The sequence below is a fragment of the Kogia breviceps genome, chromosome 3 (genome assembly GCF_026419965.1).
Source record: "Kogia breviceps isolate mKogBre1 chromosome 3, mKogBre1 haplotype 1, whole genome shotgun sequence".
In the NCBI taxonomy this organism is placed as follows: Eukaryota; Metazoa; Chordata; class Mammalia; order Artiodactyla; family Physeteridae; genus Kogia; species Kogia breviceps.
In genome coordinates, this window is record NC_081312.1 from 86439316 (window position 1) to 86460740 (window position 21425).

Consider the following 21425-nt stretch of genomic DNA (forward strand, 5'->3'; position numbering starts at 1 on the left):
TTACAGCAAATGGATGCTTTATTTCACTTGTTCTGACCCAGGGGCCAGGTTTTGAAGTGGACTTTAAAAGTGGCGAAATGGGGACTTCCCTGGTGTTAACCACCCTGGTCCAGTGGTTAACAATCCACGTGCAGGTTTGATCCCTGGTTGGGGAACTAAGATCCCACATTCCATGCGGTGCGGCCAAAAAAATAACAGTAAAAGTGGTGAAATGTACCCAGAAGTGCCCATGAAGGAGCCTGGGGTCTGTGCACTAACCCTGCCAGTCAGTGTGCTTCTTTCTTTCCCGGCACAACTCAGTATTGCTGGTGCCTCTTTTTCTGAGTAAGTCCCTTCTCATCTGTGAAGTACTCTGGGGTGTCCAGTTTCATATTGTGGAGGGAAAGAGTGAATGCAGGACCTCCAGTTTGAATCCAGAAGAATCTTTTTTTTTTTTTTTTTTTTTTGTGGTACGCGGGCCTCTCACTGTTGTGGCCTCTCCCATTGCGGAGCACAGGCTCCGGACGCGCAGGCTCAGCGGCCATGGCTCACGGGCCCAGCCGCTCCGCAGCACGTGGGATCTTCCCGGACCGGGGCACGAACCCGTGTCCCCTGCATCGGCAGGCGGACTCTCAACCACTGCGCCACCAGGGAAGCCCCAGAAGAATCTTAATATATGTTTTTGAATGAGATGAAATCCTACATTGTTTTCTAGTTTTATCCTAAATTCCACCAGCTTTCATTTCCAAATATTTATTTTTCTGCAAAGATGAACCTCATCTGCTCAGTATCTTCCACATAGAAGCATTTATGCACCAGAGAGAATGAATCTCTTAGGCATTCATCAGCTCTGTTAGAGGTTTTAGAGGCTTATGAACTACGCTTCATTGAAAATCAGTCCCAGGTTCCTAACTGTCCAGGTTTGTGTCAGTGCATCTCTTGGTTGTCACCAGCAAGTAATTTTTGAGCTGAGTGCTCACCACAGTCGGGTCTCTCTTCGATCATCTAATTTTTTTGTCTTTTGCATGCACTTTAGTAAGTGGCTGTGACAGCTCCAAGAAGCACCTTTGTTCCGGGGCTGTTGGCTAAGGCTGGAGTCATGCTTTGTTTATTTGGTTGAGGTGACTTGAGATGAGGAGCTGAGGCACAAGAAGCACCACAAGACGGGTGAGGTTAGAGGTCTTGTGGTTCTAACAGGCAGGTCTGTCTTCTGCAACTATGAAGTCTTCAGGGAAGACTGGAGGAGGGAACTGTGGCTGGGGGGAGGAAGGCCCCTGCCAGCGGGATGCATGAAGCAGATGCAATTCAGATCAACGCAAAACTAATCTCTTTAACTAGACCTTGGATTGCTGAGAATGGTATAGGCTTAAGCTGGGCTGGCTGAGCTCCACTATGAAATTAGAACTGTCTTGGGGGCTTCCCTGGTGGCGCAGTGGTTGAGAATCCGCCTGCCGATGCAGGGCACACGGGTTCGTGCCCCGGTCCGGGAGGATCCCACATGCCGCGGAGCGGCTGGGCCCGTGAGCCATGGCCGCTGAGCCTGCGCGTCCGGAGTCTGTGCTCCGCAAAGGGAGAGACCACAACAGTGAGAGGCCCGCCTACCACAAAAAAAAAAAAAAAAAAAAAAAAAAAAAAAAAAAAAGAACTGTCTTGGGGGCTAAGCTTGTTTGCTTCTACAGCATTAAGTTTGGTCACTAGAGACCCATTCAGACTAAACAATATTAAAAACAGGAAATGTGCTCCTAGCAGCATGGTTGCAGGAAAACTTTTTCCACTTAGGCAGGAATGAGAGTTAAAAACAGGAACTCCATCCTCCGGGCCTGTTTTCTTCTTATATAGAAGTAGTATTAGCAACTCCAACAACTTGAAGCAGCTTTGCCATACTTGACTTCCCTTCAGAGTGCTGCCTGAGGGCATCCATTACAAAAGGTGGTAAAGAGCCCTCCTGAGCACATTCAAAAATATGGAAACAGTGCTATGTGGAGGATGCTGACCTGGTGATGTATATCTTGGCTGAAGATCAAGTGTGTGGAATTAATGCAGGCAGCGCTTAGGGGAGACCTGGAGAACAGCTATCGTTAATTTTATTCAGCACACATTTATGGTGTGTATTCTGGATTGGGTCCACAGGTTATGTATTCATTTATTCAGTCAGTGTTAACTGAGCGTGTACTGTGTGCATCGTGTGTGGGGCCCTTAGGTGTGTGATGTGTGTGTCCCCTTCAGTACTGCAGGGGCCTGCTCGGGTTTGCTTGTGACGGTCAGCCCAGGGCATCCCTGAATCTGGAGGTTGAACTCCCAGAACTGCTGCTCTTTTGCATAATTTGCTGCTGAGGTTGGTGGGGGTGGACAGGGGACATTTTGGAAGAAGGGAGTGAGGACAAAGAGGAAGCTAACAGCTAGAGAGGAAATGCTTTTCTTTTCTTCCTCCCCCGCTGTGATGGCACTCTGCCTAAACAGTCCAGCGTTGAGGAAGGCTTCTGAAGCCCTCAGCGAATGTGAGCCAAGCCCTCGCTGTCACCCCACCCTTTGTTCACAGCCCCCTCCTCTGGCTCAGTCGATGTGTCATGAACAAGCTTCTGCAGCAGAACAGCCTGTGTGGTGAAAAGATTCCTTAGCAGATGCGTGTCATTATTTTTGGCTGGTAAGGAGACAGAACTACTCTTTTTAAAACTTTTAACTTGAAATATACACACAGAAAAATTATATGTTCACACATTGTAAGTGAACAGCTCAAATTTTCTACCCACTTGAACTTTTACAAGCTGAGCATACCCACATAACCAGCATCCAGATGGAGAAATAGCGTATTACCAGCCCCTCAGAAGTCCCACTTGTGCTCTGTTAAAATACACTGTAAAGCTCTTTCCTGGGGCTTTTTTCCAGTGAATGCTCTGAGATGCTGAGAGGCAAAGTAATGTCCCTGCCTAGCTAATCACTGAATTTAAGAGAGGCAGGCAGGCCGGCCAAACACAGCCCTGCCAGCCTTTCTCCTCAGCCTTCCCTTCTTTTTCTGACTTGCAGCTCTCAGGATCCAATTAACCTTCTCGTGCATTCAGCCTGGGGCTGGTTTCTAGCTATACAGATGCATTTTGGTTTGTTCTTCTTTTTTTTTTTTTTCTGACTATGCTGCGTGGCATCTAGGATCCTAGTTCCCTGACCGGGGATCAAACCTGTGGCCCCTGCATTGGAAGTGCAAGGTCTTAACCACTGGACTGCCAGGGAAGTCCCCATTTTAGTTTGTTCAGTGCATTTCTTTAGCAAAAAAATGTCATGGAGAGTATCTTCAAAATAGAGTAGATTAGTCCCTGGTCTGATTCCGTCCTGCGTGACTGTTCCATCGAACGGTAGTCTTATCTCCGTCCACTTTCTCTCCCACCGAAGTGCGTGCCACCAACCCATGGAAGATTCGATGGACATGGACATGAGCCCCCTGAGGCCCCAGAACTATCTTTTCGGTTGTGAACTAAAGGCCGACAAAGATTATCACTTTAAGGTGGATAATGATGAAAATGAGCACCAGTTATCTTTAAGAACGGTCAGTTTAGGGGCTGGTGCAAAGGACGAATTGCACATTGTCGAAGCAGAGGCGATGAATTATGAAGGCAGTCCAATTAAAGTAACACTGGCAACTTTGAAAATGTCTGTGCAGCCAACGGTTTCCCTTGGGGGCTTTGAAATAACACCACCTGTGGTCTTACGGTTGAAGTGTGGTTCAGGGCCTGTGCATATTAGCGGACAGCACTTAGTAGCTGTGGAGGAAGATGCAGAGTCAGAAGATGAAGAGGAGGAGGATGTGAAACTCCTAAGTATATCTGGGAAGCGTTCTGCCCCTGGAAGTGGTAGCAAGGTTCCACAGAAAAAAGTAAAACTTGCTGCTGATGAAGATGAAGATGATGATGATGACGACGACGATGAAGATGAAGATGATGATGATGATGACTTTGATGATGAGGAGGCTGAAGAAAAAGCTCCAGTAAAGAAATCTGTACGAGATACTCCAGCCAAAAATGCACAAAAATCAAACCAGAATGGAAAAGACTCAAAACCATCAACACCAAGATCAAAAGGTCAAGAATCCTTCAAAAAACAGGAAAAAACTCCTAAAACACCGAAAGGACCTAGCTCTGTAGAAGACATTAAAGCAAAAATGCAAGCAAGTATAGAAAAAGCGCATTGAACAATCCTGGGCACTACTGGTAAATTAAGCCCAAAGATGGGGAGAGAGGAAAAGGAGAGACAAATGTAGTCCAAACTGAGTATCATCAACAATCCAGACTGAAGTCTTCTATTTTAACTCAATCCCCTTTCCTGATTTGCCACCCACCCATGCCCCCCTTCCAGGCTGGAAGCAATCTCTTGGTCTCCTAAAACACTTTCTTTTGACTGCTGTGATTCAGTGAACCTTATACTTTGCTTTCTATTACTTGTGCATTTGCTTCACTTCTTTAACCATATTTTAATCACCTTTGTATCTCCCTAGCTGCTCAATAAATATTTGAATCAAAAAAAAAAAAATAGAGTAGATTAGTGAGGTTTTAGCATGTGTGCTGTTTATCATCCCTCAGTTTTGGTACTCTTCAGGTTGAGCATGTGCCATATTTAATAGTTGTGTACAGGATTGTATTACAGCCCAGCATTATGAGTTATTATCCACATGTAGGCAAAGCAACTGGCAAGCTTCCTGGGAGCCATGCCTGTGTTTGGGGTAACTCCATGCTTGATCATATGGCCCACCTAGTAATGGAAGGTATATACATAAAGGGGAGCTGATAAGAAGAAAGATCATAGAGTTAGAATTTTGTAAACTGGTCAGAGTTTTAAAAAATCATCCATTATGCAATGTTGTTTTTGGTTTAGACTGTGGACTGTAGTGTCACACTGCTTGGGTTTGAACCCCACCTCTGACATTTGCTAGCTGTATGACTCTGGGCAGCTTTCTGGACCTCTCTCTGATTTGGTTGCCTCACTTGTAAAATGAAGATGATAATATCTACTTCATGGGTTGTTGTGAGGAATAAATTATTAATGCAGGTAAAGTGCTTTGAATATTACCTGGTACATTTCAATAGTGAATAAATTGTTCTTGTCAATCTAGTGTCATGACAGATGTTAAAGTAACAGCTATCTGAACCTCTTTTTTTTAATTAAATGCAAGTCAGTATGGAATTGAGATGGAATATAGAAATTTTCTTCTGCAGAAATTTTCTTCACATTCAACTCTGCTTGCACATGTTTATTTCATAACATGAGGACATACATCCACAGCATGAGAAAGAAAATCTCACAATAAGTTTTTTAAAGCTTAGTCTTTGTTTCCTATAAATTCTCTCTATGGTAAGTAAGACCACTGTAACTTTCATTCTGCAGAGGTGGCTGAAGTTTTCCTTCTCAAAGTGAGGTCTCCAGATCAGCAGCATTGATATTACCTGGGAACTTGTTAGAAATGCAAATTATTGGGCTGTACTTCAGACCTACTGAATCTAAAATTCTAGGGGTGGATCCCATCAAACTCTTTAAACAGCCCTCCAGGTGATTATGATGCATGCTAAAATCTGAGAACCACCACTGTACAAATTTTCTTCTATATGTAAACAGTGGGGAGCATAGTCATAATTACAGATTGGGGGAAGGATTAGAAGTTGGGAAACACCTATCTTAAATGAGCTAACTTCTTCCTAGTGTAATATTCTCTAGTTTACAAAGTGCTTTCACATGTATTGTCATCATCCCATGTATTTGTCACAAAATTGTTGTGTTAAGTACCATTATTTCTACATTTTAGAAGGGTTGATAAAGACTGCTGTTACCTAATAAGTTGTAGGGCGGCAACTTTGTCATTTGGAGTCTCCTGAGTCCAAATCCTGGTTGCATTTTGTAGCACTGTATAGCCTTTATGTCCTCAAGCTGTGAGTGGGCTGTTTTCAGTCTGGCTTCCTCAGTAACAGACCCTGAGATGAGGAGTTGTGTGAAAGTCATTTATTAGGACGTATCACTGGAAAAGAAGTGGTAGGTAGGATGGGGAACTGAGACCAGCAAGAGAAGGAGGAGGCCAAGCAACTCCACAGAGGTGCTCTGAAGACAGAGTATAGAGTTTTCCTAATCAAGAATGTCCTGAGTTTCGCTGTACCCATCAGTCATTGGTAAAAACTGCCTGCTAAAGAACATCTGGCTGTTATTCCTGTCCTGCCCCTAGGTTCTTCATATCAGTTTTTTTTTTAAGATTCTATATATATGTGTTAGCATATGGTATTTGTTTTCTTCTTTGTGACTTCACTCTGTATGACAGACTCTAGGTCCATCCACCTCACTACAAATAACTCAGTTTCCTTTCTTTTTATGGCTGAGTGATTTCCATTGTATATATGTGCCACATCTTCTTTATCCATTCATCTGTTGTTGGACACTTAGGTTGCTTCTACATCCTGGCTATTGTAAATAGAGCTGCAGTGAACATTGTGGTACATGACTCTTTTTGAATTATGGTTTTCTTTGGGTATATGTCCAGTAGTGGGATTGCTGGGTGGTATGGTAGTTCTATTTTTAGTTTTTTAAGGAACCTCCATACTGTTCTCCATAGTGGCTGTATCAATTTATGTTCCCATCAACAGTGCAGGAGGGTTCCCTTTTCTCCACACCCTCTCCAGCATTTATTGTTTGTAGATTTTTTGATGATGGCCATTCTGACAGGTGTGAGGTGATACCTCATTGTAGTTTTTTTGTTTGTTTGTTTTTAATAAATTTATTTTATTTATTATTTTTGACTGTGTTGGGTCTTCATTGCTGCATGCGGGCTTTCTGTAGTTGTGGTGAGAGGGAGATACTCTTCGTTGCGGTGTGTGGGCTTCTCATTGCAGTGGCTTCTCTTGTTGCAGAGGGCGGGCTCTAGGCGTGTGGGCTTCAGTAGATGTGGCTCGCAGGCTTCAGTAGTTGTGGCTCGCAGGCTTCAGTAATTATGGCTCACGGGCTTTAGAGCGCAGGCTCAGCAGTTGTGGCACACGGGCTTAGTTGCTCTGCGGCATGTGGGATCTTCCCGGACCAGGGCTCGAACCCGTGTCACCTGCATTGGCAGGCGGATTCTTAACCACTGTGCCACCAGGGAAGCCCCCTCATTGTAGTTTTGATTTGCATTTTTCTAATGATTAGTGATGTTGAGCATTCTTTCATGTGTTTGTTGGCTATCTGTATATGTTCTTTGGAGAAATGTCTATTTAGGTCTTCTGCCCATTTTTGGATTGGGTTGTTTGCTTTTTTGATCTTGAGCTGCATGAGCTGCTTATAAATTTTGGAGATTAATCCTTTGTCGGTTGCTTCATTTGCAAATATTTTCTCCCATTCTGAGGGTTGTTTTTTTGTCTTGTTTATGGTTTCCTTTGCTGTGCAAAAGCTTCAAGTTTCATTAGGTCCCATTTGTTTATTTTTGTTTTTATTTCCATTTCTCTAGGAGATGGGTCAAAAAGGATCTTGCTGTGATTTATGTCATAGAGTGTTCTGCCTATGTTTTCCTCTAAGAGTTTTAAAGTGTCTGGCCTTGCATTTAGGTCTTTAATCCATTATGAGTTTATTTTTGTGTATGGTGTTAGGGAATGTTCTAATTTCATTCTTTTACATGTAGCTGTCCAGTTTTCCCAGCACCACTTGAGGACATCCAAGCTTGGATGAAGTGAGAGAATGGCATGGACATATATACACTACCAAATGTAAAATAGATAGCTAGTGGGAAGCAGCCACATAGCACAGGGAGATCAGCTCAGTGCTTTGTGACCACCTAGAGGGGTGGGATAGGGAAGGTGGGAGGGAGACACAAGAGGGAGGAGATATGGGGATATATGTATATGTATAGCTGATTCACTTTGTTATAAAACAGAAACTAACACACCATTATAAAGCAATTATACTCCAATTAAGATGTTAAAAATAAATAAATAAAGAACATCTGGCTCTTAGAAGACGTTTCAGTAACCTGAGGGCAGTTGTCCAAGAAAAACAAAGAGACACAGATACTGACTTTTGGAAGTTAAAGCACACCCACTGGCTGGTGCATATGAAAATTGTAAAGGAATCCAAGTGTATATAGGCGTAGAACATGAACAGCACCTGCTATACCATCAAAGCTGGTTGAGAAGACTGCAGTAGGGAGCTAAGGAATTCTGAAATACATGCTGGTCTTGGAGAGGGCTGTGGAAAAACCACTCTGTGTATCCTGTCCTCAAAGCTTCCTGGGAGAGCCCTGCCCCCAACACAGCTTCTGGTTATGTCCTGTGGTCAGTAAACACTCAGTCTACTGTATTCTCTGCATCTACCACTATGGGCATTGAGAATTGATACTCATAATGATGACCTCAAGTCCTGCCATTGCCAAATCCTTAGACACTAAGGAAGAGTATACTGAGCACTTTGAAATTTTAATGTAAATGAAGTTGACATTGGTTTCTGGCTAACCAGTATATCAGAAATGTGTTTTTAATAAGAAAATCTCATTTTGTGATCATCTAGGTAAAAGTGACTTAACCATTGCTATGTGATAGTCACTCATGCTGCTCACTCAGTATTCCTGGCTTTTCATCTTCTGTTGCGTGATAGAATTTCACTTCCTGGTCCCATTGTGTGAGGGGAGGGGGGCCATATTATGAGCTCTGTCTAGTATATTTTAAGGAGAAATGATGTCTGAGCCTTCAGTTGCTGGAGTATGACCTTCCAAAGCCCTCTTTCCTTCTGGCACCAAGATCAGTAATGTTGGAGATAGGTGGTTCTGTCAGAGAAGCTACAACCATCAAGACTCCCTACTGACCCACAGGTAGCATGACCCAGAAATAAACTTTTGTTGTTTTAAGCTACTATGCTTTAGAGGTTTGCTACAATAGCCTAAGCTAACCTAAGCTTGTCCTGACTGATGACTCTTCAGTGTTGATCTTATTGAGTGACTTTAATTTTGGTACAATATCAGTTACTGTAAGAAAATGGGTCGGGACTTCCTGGTGGCCCAGTGGTTAAGAATCCGCCTGCCAATGCAGGGGACACGGGTTCGATTCCTGGTCTGGGAAGATCCCATATGCCGTGGAGCAACTAAGCCCGTGCGCCACAACTACTGAGACTGCACTCCAGAGCCCACGAGCCACAACTACTGAGCTCGCCTGGTGCAACTACTGAAGCCTGTGTGCCTAGAGCCCGTGCTCTGCAATGAGAGAAGCCACTGCAATGAGAAGCCCGTGAACCACAGTGACACCACAACGAAGAGTAGCCCCCGCTCGCCACAGCTAGAGAAAGCCTGCACACAGCAACAAATACCCAACACAGACAATAAATAAATAAATAAGAAAATGGGTCTAGGTGATCTGTCCATATACTTTCACTTTATTTTCAATGATAAATGATTTTAATGTATTTCAAAGGATTAGAAGGCCTTTCATGTATGTAGGACGCTCTTTAGTTTTGCTTTGTTTCTTTTTCCACTTGGAACCTTCAAACTGACTTATAGTTTTGAAGAAGTTGGCTCTAAAAAGGACTTTTGCCTTACAACTGTGGGCCACATCTGTCCACCACCTGACTTAGTGAAGTTTTATTGGACCATAGCCATGCCCATTTGTTTATGTAGTGTTTATGGATGCTTTTGTACAAAAAGGCAGAATTGAGTAGTTGTGACAGAGACTCTATGGCCCATAAAGCCTAATATATTTGCTGTATGGCTCATAATAGAAAAAAATTTGCTAACTCTGTCTCACAGATCCTTAATTATTAGGAATGGAAAGATTCCCGAATGATTTGCCTGAATTGCTGCAAGTATCCTAGCTCTTGAAAGTTCTGTCTGATGGAGCGAAGGCCTTCTCCTGGATCTGCAATGTCCCTTTATTTTATATACTACCCTGAAAGCGGTGAAACAGCTTATCCCTCTTGGATTCTGCCTAATGAATAAGCAAAGACTCCCTCACGCCTGATAATCAAACCAGTAAACTGCTAACAAGTCCACTTGTCATGTGACTGCTGCTCAGTGATTCGGCTTTGTTCTTGTTGCTGTTGACAGTTGAACTTGCCATTTTGATAGGGCTTTTTCAAGCTGCATGGGAGAGAGATGATCAGGTTGTCTCACACGATGGGTCATGAATGTGAGGCTGTGTGAGGAAACAAGGAAACTGTCCACAGTCACACAGCCAGGCCACATGACAGTGGAACGTTATTCATTACTGCTCAGAATTGAGCAGTAACTGTAGGAGGCCAATAGCAGCTCTCTGTCTCGCATTCAGAGCTCCCCAAGAGTTGATCGTGTCCGTTAATCTTTATCCAATTTGGCATAACCTTATTAGCATTCTTATTTGGGGTCATCTAATGGTTGACAGTCTCTCTTTTGCCCATACTTTCTTTGCTTGGGGCCCAGTCAGATGGGGCCTAGAAAACAGGGTTAAATGACGTAAAACGTGGCAGATTATGATCAAGGAATCACTTGTGGTTGTCTTCTTAGAAGTGGCTGTGGGATGGTAAGTCTTTAGATTCTTTTCCAATAAATCCATCTTGCATCTTTTCTCATAGGATCCTGTATAAGGAATCTGTCATTTTGCAAGGAGGAGGGAAACATTAGAGCTAGAAACCCATCTATCTGTCCTGTGAATTCCTTGCTTATGTCCAGAGAGTATGAAAGCTGCATATGGGACCTACCAGATGGCACATGCCACTTGGACAGTTGTCCGTGGGAACATTCCTTAGCAAAAAAGCATTGTTAGAAATAGCAAAATCTTGTATAAACAAAGATGTGTTTTGGTGATCTCAAAGCTCAGTTTATCTGATTCCTTCAGTAATCAGAGGCTAAAACTAAGAATATGAATTTATGTTTCTGTGTGTGGTATGTGTTATCTATTACCTCTGTATGAGTATTTGCTGCTATGTGCAATTTTCTTTTTGTTGGTTTATTTTTTAAAAAATTTATTTTTGGCTGCGTTGGGTCTTTGTTGCTGTGTGTGGGCTTTCTCTAGTTGTGGTGAGCAGGGACTACTCTTCGTTGTGGTGTGTGGGCTTCTTATTGCGATGGCTTCTTGTTTCGGAGCATGGGCTCTAGGCGCGCGGGCTTCAGTAGCTGTAGCTGTAGCTCACAGGCTCTAGAGAGCAGGCTCAATAGTTGTGGCACACGGGCTTAGCTGCTGCGTGGCATGTGGGATCTTCCCAGACCAGAGGTTGAACCCGTGTCCCCTGCATTGGCAGGCAGATTCTTAACCACTGCGCCACCAGGGAAGTCTCTCTTTTTCTTTACTTTTTTTCTTTTCAGAAAAAGAAGCCCTAGACAAATAGACAAGGATTTTTATTTTTATCTTTTGGTAAAGGTGATAAGAGTTGCATTCAGTAGAGAGGGCATATTTTAGGGTCTGACACCAGAGGGACCCTAGACTTTCCTCTTTGACACCCCATCTCCTTCCTAGATGAAAGGTGGTGAAGTATAGTGATTAAAAATATGGTTTATTTTCCAGTTTCACAGATTACTGGCTGTGATCCTGGGCTAGTCCCTTTATCTCTCTGTGCTTCACTTATCTCATCTGTACAATGGGGATAATGATACCTACCTCAGAGTTGTGAGGACTAAATGATTAAGTAAATATAAAACATTTAGAACAGTGCTTCACAGATAATAAATGCTATGTGTTATTATTATTATTATTATCATTATCTTCTCTGATACCTGATCACCATCTTATCCAGCACACAATAATTTCTCCAATCCCTTTTCTATTCACAACAAAGTATCCTTCTGTCCTTCCTGGTAGCGTGTGCACTTTAATAGGGGCACTGTGAAGTTACAGCAAACTCACATGAATTACTCTAATGGAGAGAATTTCTAGTATTCTACAGGGTGGTGAGGAAAATCATTTGGGGCACATCGTGGCAAGAGGTTGAAGAATCAGGGGAGGGCTTCCCTGGTGGCGCAGTGGTTGAGAATCCGCCTGCCAATGCAGGGCACACGGGTTCGTGCCCTGGTCCGGGAAGATCCCACATGCCGCGGAGCGGCTGGGCCCGTGAGCCGTGGCCGCTGAGCCTGCGCGTCCGGAGCCTGTGCTCCGCAATGGCAGAGGCCGCAACGGTGAGAGGCCCGCGTACCGAAAAAAAAAAAAAAAAAAAAAGAATCAGGGGAAATCACATGCTTAGAGAATATCTTGAAAGAAGAGACTTGAATATGTCTCAGCTTCCTTCCATTTCTAGCCCCAAATTTTCTTAAGTCTAGAAGCTATAGGGTCTGCACAGCCTCCTGTGGAAACCTGAGCTGGCTCTGTAGCTTTCTCCCTGTGTTTCATAACCATGTCCAGCAACAGGAATGCTAACTCACCAGCTGCCTGCGTTAACAGATTCAAGGGCACGATAGTACAGAAATGAGGCCGCACTGAATACTGGTTAATGTGGAGCTGAGGAAAGCTAATAAGCTAAGAAGGATGACCAGGTGCTGAAAAGGAGAAATGTAAGGTTGCTTCCGGAGGCTGCGGCTTCTCCACTTCAAGAAAACCGAAACGACCAGGGCACTGTAAATTGGTCTGTTGATGATACTGTCAAAGGCATCAATAGCAACAATTTGGAAAGCCAGCTCCAAGCAACTCAGGCTGCTGGGAAACTGCCTTATAGGAAAAACAGCCTCCTGTAGACAACATAATCTGGGCTGGTTTGATTCCAAAATTTGTGTCCTTCTTGGGCAGAACTGACTTTAGTCCCATTCAATTTGAATCTGCTTGGGTGCTCACTAACATTGCCTCTAGGACGTCAGAACAGACTGGGGCTGGAACTTTCCTGGTGGTCCAGTGGGTAAGACTCCATACTCCCAATGCAGGGGGCCCAGGTTCGATCCCTGGTCGAGGAACTAGATCCTGCATGCATGTCGCAACTAAAAATCCCGCATGCCTCATCTAAGACCCGTCGCAGCAAGCATGCATAAATCAATCAATCAGAACAGACTGGGATATAGAAGATGTGGCACATATATACAATGGAATATTAGCCATAAAAAGAAACAAAATTGAGTTATTTGTAGTGAGGTGGATGGGCCTAGAGTCTGTCATACAGAATGAAGTAAATCAGAAAGAGGAAAAACAAATACCGTATGCTAACACATATATATAGAATCTAAAAAAAATGGTACTGAAGAACCTAGGGACAGGACAGGAATAAAGACGCAAACGTAGAGAATGGACTTGAGGACACAGGGAGGGGGAAGGGGAAGCTGGAACTAAGTGAGAGAGTGACATTGACATATATACACTACCAAATGTAAAATTGATAGCTGGTGGGAAGCAGCTGCATAGCATAGGTAGATCAGCTCAGTGCTTTGTGACCACGTAGAGGGGTGGGATAGGGAGGATGGGAGGGAGACACAAGAGGGAGGAGATATGGGGATATATGTATACGTATAGCTGATTCACTTTGTTATAAAACAGAAACTAACACAACATTGTAAAGCAATTATACTCCAATAAAGATGTTAAAAAAACAGAAAAAAGAAAAGCAGACTGGGGCTGTGCTGTCCCAGCATTCATTTCTCTCCTGGCATCTCCCCATGCTTACATCAGTGAACAAGCTGTATGGGCTCTTGGAAACCTTACAGGTGATGGTTCAGGTTTTTTTTGACTTGGCTATCAAGTGTGGTGCAGTTGATCCACTGTTGGCTTTTCTTGCAGTTCTTAATGTGTCATCTTTAGCATGTGGTTACTTGTAGCACCTTACCTGGACACTTTCAAACCTTTGTTGCAACAAGAATCCTGCATCCCTGTTAGATGCTGTTGAGCAAATTCTTCCTACTTTAGTTTGTCTCCTGTATCATGGTGTCCAGAAGTATTAGCAGATACATGGACAATATCAAATACCATAGCTGGCCACCATCACCAGATACAATGAGTTGTGAATCATGGATTAGTCCCATTCCTCGTTGGTGTTCTAAGGCAGACTTTAAGAAGCAAGAGGAAGCTTTATGGGCTGTGACCAACTAGAAAAGTTGTGGAACAGTTGAACAGATTGTGTAACAGATTGTTCATTGTGGCATAATAGAATTGTTGATGAACCTCTGAAGTGTGAAAGATACCAAAATTACCATGGTTATTCTGGATGCCATTTCAGGTATCTTCCAGGCTGCTGAGAAGCTAGGTGAAACTGAGAAACTTAGTATAATTGAAGAATGTAGAGGTCTGGACAAAATTGAAGCTCTATAAAACCATGAAAATGAGTCTGTGTACAAAGTTTCATTAAGTTTGATTGAGAAATACTTCCCTTTGGAGGAACAAGAATATCAAAATGTTGTGCCAGAAACTGCCTCTGAAGGCTGTACATCCCAAATTCCAGATGGCACTCTGGGACCACTTTTAGATTGTACAACTAAAGCATAAGTTTATTATACCAAACGTGTACTATGTTTGGTATAAGTTTGTCTTACTGTTTCTCTAAGAGCTCTTTAAATGTGGTTTGCTATGGTAAAACCACTTTTTACAAGGAAACTATACTTGAACAGTTCTAAACTGTGCATATTGTATGAAGCTTCTCCTCGCAATGGGTTTCTTAATTTCTCTGTGGAATTTCATATCTTGCAGTGTCCTATAAAAAGATTATTTCACCCTTTGCTTAAAAAAAAAAAAAAAACAGCAGCAGCAGCAGCAGCTGTGGGTCAGCAGGCATTCAGGGCCTAGAGGGTTCAGGGGAGGCCTCAGGCTTTGTTGCAGTTCTGATAGAGGAAGTTAGACTTTATACCTTGGAGTATCTAGAGGTTAGGGTCATATTCTATAAAAATAAGAACAGTAATAAGGATATATGGTCAAGGATATTTATTGAACATTTTGAGTAGGGATAAAATAGTAGAAACAAGTGATTGCCCATTTATAGGGGAACGATTGACTCAATTTTGGTACATATACACTGTGGAATATATTGCAGATGTCATAGAAGAATTCAAAACCCATAAATATGTGAGTGAGCGTGTGTGCATTTATAGTTATGACTGTGGGAAGAACAAGAAATGATGCCAGTTGTTCATGTCTTACCCACAGGTGGGGGTTAATGTATGAAGGAGGAAAAAAGGAAGGGAAAAGAGGGGTGGCAAATAAAAAGGAAATAAAACGAAGCATTCCCCCCGCAGCATGCATGATAGCCCAATTATTTTAATTATTTATTTATTTATTTGGCTGCATCGGGTCTTAGTTGCAGCACGCAGCATCTCTCGTCGCGGTGCGCGGGCTTCTCTCTAGTTGTGGTGCGTGGGCTCCAGAGAGCGCGGGCTCAGTAGTTGGCGGTGCGTGGGCTTAGTTGCCCTGTGGCATGTGGGATCTTAGCTCCCCAACCAGGGATCGAACCCACCTCCCCTGCATTGGAAGGCGTATTCTTAACCACTGGACTGCCAAGGAAGTCCCCCAATTATTTTAAATTGTGTTCGGGTAACTGTGGATTTGTGTATGCATGAAAAAAGGAAGAGTTGTATCTATGGGAAATAACCTGTATGTTCATGCTATGTTATGTGATAAAAAGCAAGTTGCAGGTTGACGTGCATTATATGTGTCTATTTCAATGAAAATAAAGAAAAACGAAGAACTGTATATCCTTATATATGTGGAAAAAGGTATGGAAGGACATACCTGTTAGTTATATCCTTCTTTCCGTCAGTACCTGAAGGGGACCTGTTGGATACTTAAATGAGTAGGATTAGGGGTTGAGGTAGGGATGGAAGGTTAGTTTTTTTCTTCATGCATTGTGTTTTTTCACTTGGTACAAAAAGTGGGTGTTCTTTGTAGTTTGAAAAACAGCAAAGAAAGAAAAAAAATGTAATCTTGTCTGTCTCTAATAAGGCTTCAAATTCTGGTCATTTAGTAATAGCAATGTGGGTGAAATTTGGGGGTGAGATTATAATTCTCTTCATGTGCAAATGAAAAGGTTAATGGAGCAAAAAGACTCCAAAAGTGATTAACAAATGGCAGAAGCATCAGATTTTATTGTTTTTGACCAAAGGCTATAACAAAATTTTACTGAGACTGCTATTTAGAAATACTCAAAGGAGACTTGGTAAAGTTTTTCCCAGTGTGAAGCAAAACAACAGGAAGTAAGGAAACCTTGGAGAACAATTTAAATTGTAGGGTAATAGCTTAGTGTTCAACAGATAAGATTTGCCTTTCCTGATAACCCTAGTGAACAGTTATTTTGCTGGTGGCAGAATATCACAGTGGTTAAAAGCAAGAGCTTTGTTTAGAGGTACTTACTACCCATGGGACGTCAATTTTCTTGTGTGAACATTAGAGAACTTTGATAATATTAACTACCCTCATAGATGTATTGTGAGGATTAAATGGATTAATAACATTTAAGGTGCTGAGAGCCTAACACAAAATAATTGCTTAGTAAATGTTACTAGCTATATGAATCTAAAACTCTGGTTTTTGAAAAAGGACTTTAAAATAAATTGTAGACTTTTTAATGATGGCCATTCTAACCGGTGAAAGGTGGTACTTCATTGTAGTTTTGACTTGCATTTCTCTAATAATTAGTGATGTTTAGCATCTTTTCATGTGCCTGTTGGCCATCTGTATTTCTTCTTTGGAGAAATGTCTCTTTAAGTTTTCTGCGCACTTTTGGATTGGGTTGTTTGTTATTTTGTTGTTGAGTTGTATGAACTGTTTGTTGAATAAAGCACTTCTGTTGAAGTATGCATTGTGCAAAGTAATCCTAATAAATATCCTCAAACAATAGGAGTAGTGCAAAGCACAGTATTTTGCTTTAGTAGGCACTTTACAAATATTGGTTGAGTAAATAATTTCATATGGTTTTGTTAGAGTCTCTGTTTAGATTAATATCATTTCACATATTTATATTTTTCAAAAATTTAAAAGGAAAAGTACATATATAGCGTGATAATTTGGGTACATCTTAGTTAATGGATTCAAGAATAAAAGAAATTCTTATGTACTTAAATATATAGACAACTTTCAGTAGGGAAATATGAGGGTACTAATTTGTGTTTTAGAACATTATTATGACGGAGAGGATTCTGGGAAGAAAGCAGTAATCTGTCTTCCCACCTAGATAACAATTGCAGTGGCAGAATCCATCTTATGTAACTGTTTTGGAACTCTGGAGTTTATTGAAGAGTTGCCACTTCCAGAGGACCTGGCAAATTGAAGTTAATTTCAGCTCTTAACATAGTAGCAGCCACCCATTCCCTATTCCCAGCCAAGTGGCAGGCAGCTGTGCACTGGTCCTGGAGCATCTTGCACGTAGCTTGCAGAAGTCAGGGTGGGCAAAAAGGACCCTGTTTTCCAAATATCAGGAATCTGCTCTGATTGCTAATTGCTGCTTCTGATCACAGAGGTGCAGACAAAGAGGTAGGCAACCATTGTTGTTGCACCTTTCTCCAAGTCCCTCCCCATCCTGATGAAGTGACTTCCAGGGAATTTAAAGGGCCAGCACCCCTTCTCCCCACCCCACCCCACTTCATTTTTCTCTTTTTCTCCTTTTGGGAGCCAGATATTTATGACCAGGCATTCAAAAACAACAAAACACACAGGGAAAATTAAAAAGTGACCAAACATGCCCAGGGAAAGGCTCAGAAAAGACCTGAGAATACTTTAGCTTTACACCTCTGTCTGATCCTCAGCACAGAGACAGCCTACAACAATCAAAAACACAAAAACAATAAATGAAAAGAATAACAAGAGACAGCATATGCTGGAGAAAGGAAAGAATCTGATTTCCAGAGTTACTACATTATTAGATTCAAATGTCCAGTTTTCAACAAAAAAATCACAATACAAAGAAACATGAAAGTATGGCCCATGTAAAGGAAAAATTAATCAACAGAAACCACCCCTAAAAAGGACCTAAAGGCAGATATACTAGACAGAGACTTTTAACTGTCCTAAAAATGCTCAAAGAACTAAAGGAAGATATGGAGAAAGTCAAAACAATGTATGAATAAAAGCCATATGATCACTTCAATACATGCAGAAAAAGCTTTTAACAAAATTCAACATCCATTTACGACAAAAACTCTGCACAAAGTGGGTATAGAGGGAACATACCTCAACATAATAAAGGTTATATATGACAAGCTCACAGCTAACCTCATACTCAGTGGTGAAAACCTGAAGCATTTCCTCTGAGATCAGCAACAAGACAAGGCTGCCCACTCTTGCCACTTTTATTCAACACAGTATTGGAAGTCCTAGCCACAGCAATCAGATAAGAAAAAGAAAAGGAATGTAAGTTGGAAAGGAAGAAGTAAAACTGTCACTGTTTGCAGATGACATGGTACTGTACATAGAAAATCCTAAGATGCCACTAGAAAACTACTAGAGCTCATCAATGAATTTGGTAAAGTTTCAGGACACAAAATTAAAATACAGAAATCTGTTGCATTTCTATACACTAACAACAAGCTATCAGAAAGAGAAGTTAAGAAAAAAATCCCATTTACCATCACTTCAAAAAGAATGAAATAACTAGGAGAAAACCTAATGAAGAAGGTATTGAGGGGCTTCCCTGGTGGTGCAGTTGTTAAGAATCCACCTGCCAATGCAGGGGACACAGGTTTGAGCTCTGGTCCGGGAAGATCCCACATGCCATGGAACAACTAAGCCCGTATGCCACAACTACTGAGCCCATGCTCTAGAGCCCGCAAGCCACAACTACTGAAGCCTGTGCACCTAGAGCTCATGCTCCACAGCAAGAGAAACCACTGCCATGAGAGGCCTGCGCACTGCAATGAAGAGTAGCCCCCGCTCTCCACAACTAGAGAAAAATGCGCGCAACAACAAAGACCCAATGCAGCCAAAAATAAATAAAATAAAATAAATAAATTTATTTTAAAAATAAATTTAAAAAAGAAGGTATTGGGTTGGCCAAAAAGTGCCTTCGGTTTTTAAGTAAAAATAAAAGGCACATTTTTCATTTTCACCAAAAACTTTATTGAACAACATATTCACCCTTTTGTTCCACTACCTTCTGCCATTTTTCAGGCAACTTCATTATTCTGTCTTCCCAAAACTTTTTAAGAAAAGAGCTAGTCCAGGTGCCTTTTATAGTCTTCCAGGGAATGGAAATTTTTTCCATTAAGAGAATTTCATAAAGACCTAAATAAATGGAAATCCAAAGGTGCCCAAATGTCTGGTGAATACCATGGATGAATCAGAACTTCCCAGCCAAGCTGTAACAGTTTTTCCCTGATCATCAAAGAAACGTGGTTTTGTGTTATCCTGATGGAAGATTATGCATTTTCTGTTGACTAATTCTGGATGCTTTTCATCCAGTGCTGCTTTCAGTTGGTCTAATTGGGAGCAGTACTTGTTGAAATTAATCATTTTGTTTTCTGGAAGGAGCTTATAATAGAGGACTCCCTTCCAATCCCAACATATACACGACATCACCTTTGGATGAAGACTGGCCTTTGGTGCGGTTGGTGGTGGTTCATTTTGCTTGCCCCACAATCTCTTCTGTTCCACATTATTGTATCTTCTGTATCCACTTTTCATTGCCTGTCACAATTTTTTTTTAACATCTTTATTGGAGTATAATTGCGTTATGATGGTGTGTTAGTTTCTGCTTTACAACAAAGTGAATCAGTTATACATATGTTCCCATATCTCTTCCCTTTTGCGTCTCCCTGCCTCCCACTCTCCTTATCCCACCCCTCTAGGTGGTCACAGACCACCTAGCTGATCTCCCTGTGCCATGCGGCTGCTTCCCACTAGCTATCCACCCTATGTTTGGTAGTGTATGTATGTCCATGCCACTCTCTCACTTCGTCACAGCTTACCCTTCCCCCTCCCCATATCCTCAAGTCCATGCTCTAGTAGGTCTGTGTTTTATTCCCATCCTACCCCTAGGCTCTTCATGACATTTTTTTTTCTTAGATTCCATATATATGTGTTAGCATACGGTATTTGTTTTTCTCCTTCTGACTTACTTCACTCTGTATGGCCTGTCACAATTTGTTTTAAAAACAGAGCGTTTTCATTAAGTTTAAGTAGAGAATTGCATGTGGAAATACGTTGAAGAAGGTTTTTTCAGCTTAACTTAAGTAGAATCCAAACATCAAAGTAATTAGCATAACCAAGCTGGTGCAAATGATTTGCAGGACTTGATTTGGATATTTTGAGTATTTCGGCTACCTCCCACATGGTATAACGTTGATTGTTCTCAATTAATGTCTTGATGTGATTGCTATCAACTTCACCTGGTCTACCCAATCTTGGACCATCATCTAGCGAGAAATCTCCAGCACGAAACTTTTCAAAAGACTTTTTTTTCTCCCGGTTGTGTTGTATCTTCATTGCTGTGTGCAGGCTTTCTCTAGTTGTGGTGAGTGGGGGCTACTCTTCGTTGCGGTGCGCAGGCTTCTCATTGCGATGGCTTCTCTTGTTTTGGAGCATGGGCTGTAGGCACGTGGGCTTCAGTAGTTGTGGCATGCAGGCTCAGTAGCTGTGGCTCACAGGCTTTAGAGCACAGGCTCAGTAGTTGTGGCACATGGGCTTAGTTGCTCCGCAGCATGTGGGATCTTCCCAGACCAGGGCTCAAACCCGTGTCCCCTGCTTTGGCAGGTGTATTCTATTTTTTTTTTTTTTTTTGGTGGTACGCGGGCCTCTCACTGTTGTGGCCTCTCCCATTGTGGAGCACAGGTTCCGGACGCACAGGCTCAGTGACCATGGCTCATGGGCCCAGCTGCTCCGTGGCATGTGGGATCCTCCCGGACTGGGGCACGAACCCGTGTCCCCTGCATCGGCAGGTGGATTCTCAACCACTGCGCCACAAGGGAAGCCTGCAAACCACTTTTGACATGTTTGATCAGTCATAGCGCTTTCTCCATACACTGCACAAATCTTTTTTTTTTTTTATTTCAGTTGCATTTTTACCTTGCTTGAAATAATAAAGCATAACATGCCAAAAATGTTGCTTTTTTCTTCCATCTTCAATATTTAAATGGCTACACAAAAATTCACCAATTTTGATGTCTTTTTCAAATGCACTGATATGACAGCTGTCACATACAATCTAACAAAATTGTTTCGAATGAAGTTAAATACAACCAAGTGCTACTAGAGCTATCTTATGGAAAAAAACAAATGAACCTTTTGGCCAACCCAATGAAAGACCTGGACTTGGAAAGCTATAAGACACTGCTGAAAGAAATTGAAGATGACACAAACAGGTGGAAAGATATATCATGTTCATGGGTTGGAAGAATTAATATTATTAAAATGACCCGACTACCCATGGCAGTCTGTAGAGTCAACGCAATCCCTATCAAAATACCAATGGCGTTTTTCATAGAACTAGAATAAATCATTATAAAATTTGTATGGAAACACAAAAGACCCCAAATAGCCAAAGCAATTTTGAGAAAGAAGAACAGAGCTAGAGGTGTCATGCTCCCTGACTACTGACTATACTACAAAGCTACAGTAATGAAAAGAGTATGGTACTGGTACAAAAACAGACACATAGCTCAGTGGAATAGA

At 42.0% G+C, this 21425-nt stretch overlaps 1 protein-coding gene and 2 pseudogenes across 3 annotated transcripts in view; all 3 read left to right on the forward strand.

The window, feature by feature from the left end:
- The window catches only part of STARD9 (StAR related lipid transfer domain containing 9), a 128969-nt gene that overhangs the window by 23755 nt on the left and 83789 nt on the right, over positions 1-21425 (forward strand). The gene's annotated exons all lie outside the window — the stretch shown is intronic.
- On the forward strand, positions 3291-4479 carry LOC131753131 (nucleophosmin pseudogene; annotated as a pseudogene).
- Positions 12256-14321, forward strand: LOC131752058 (importin subunit alpha-1 pseudogene; annotated as a pseudogene).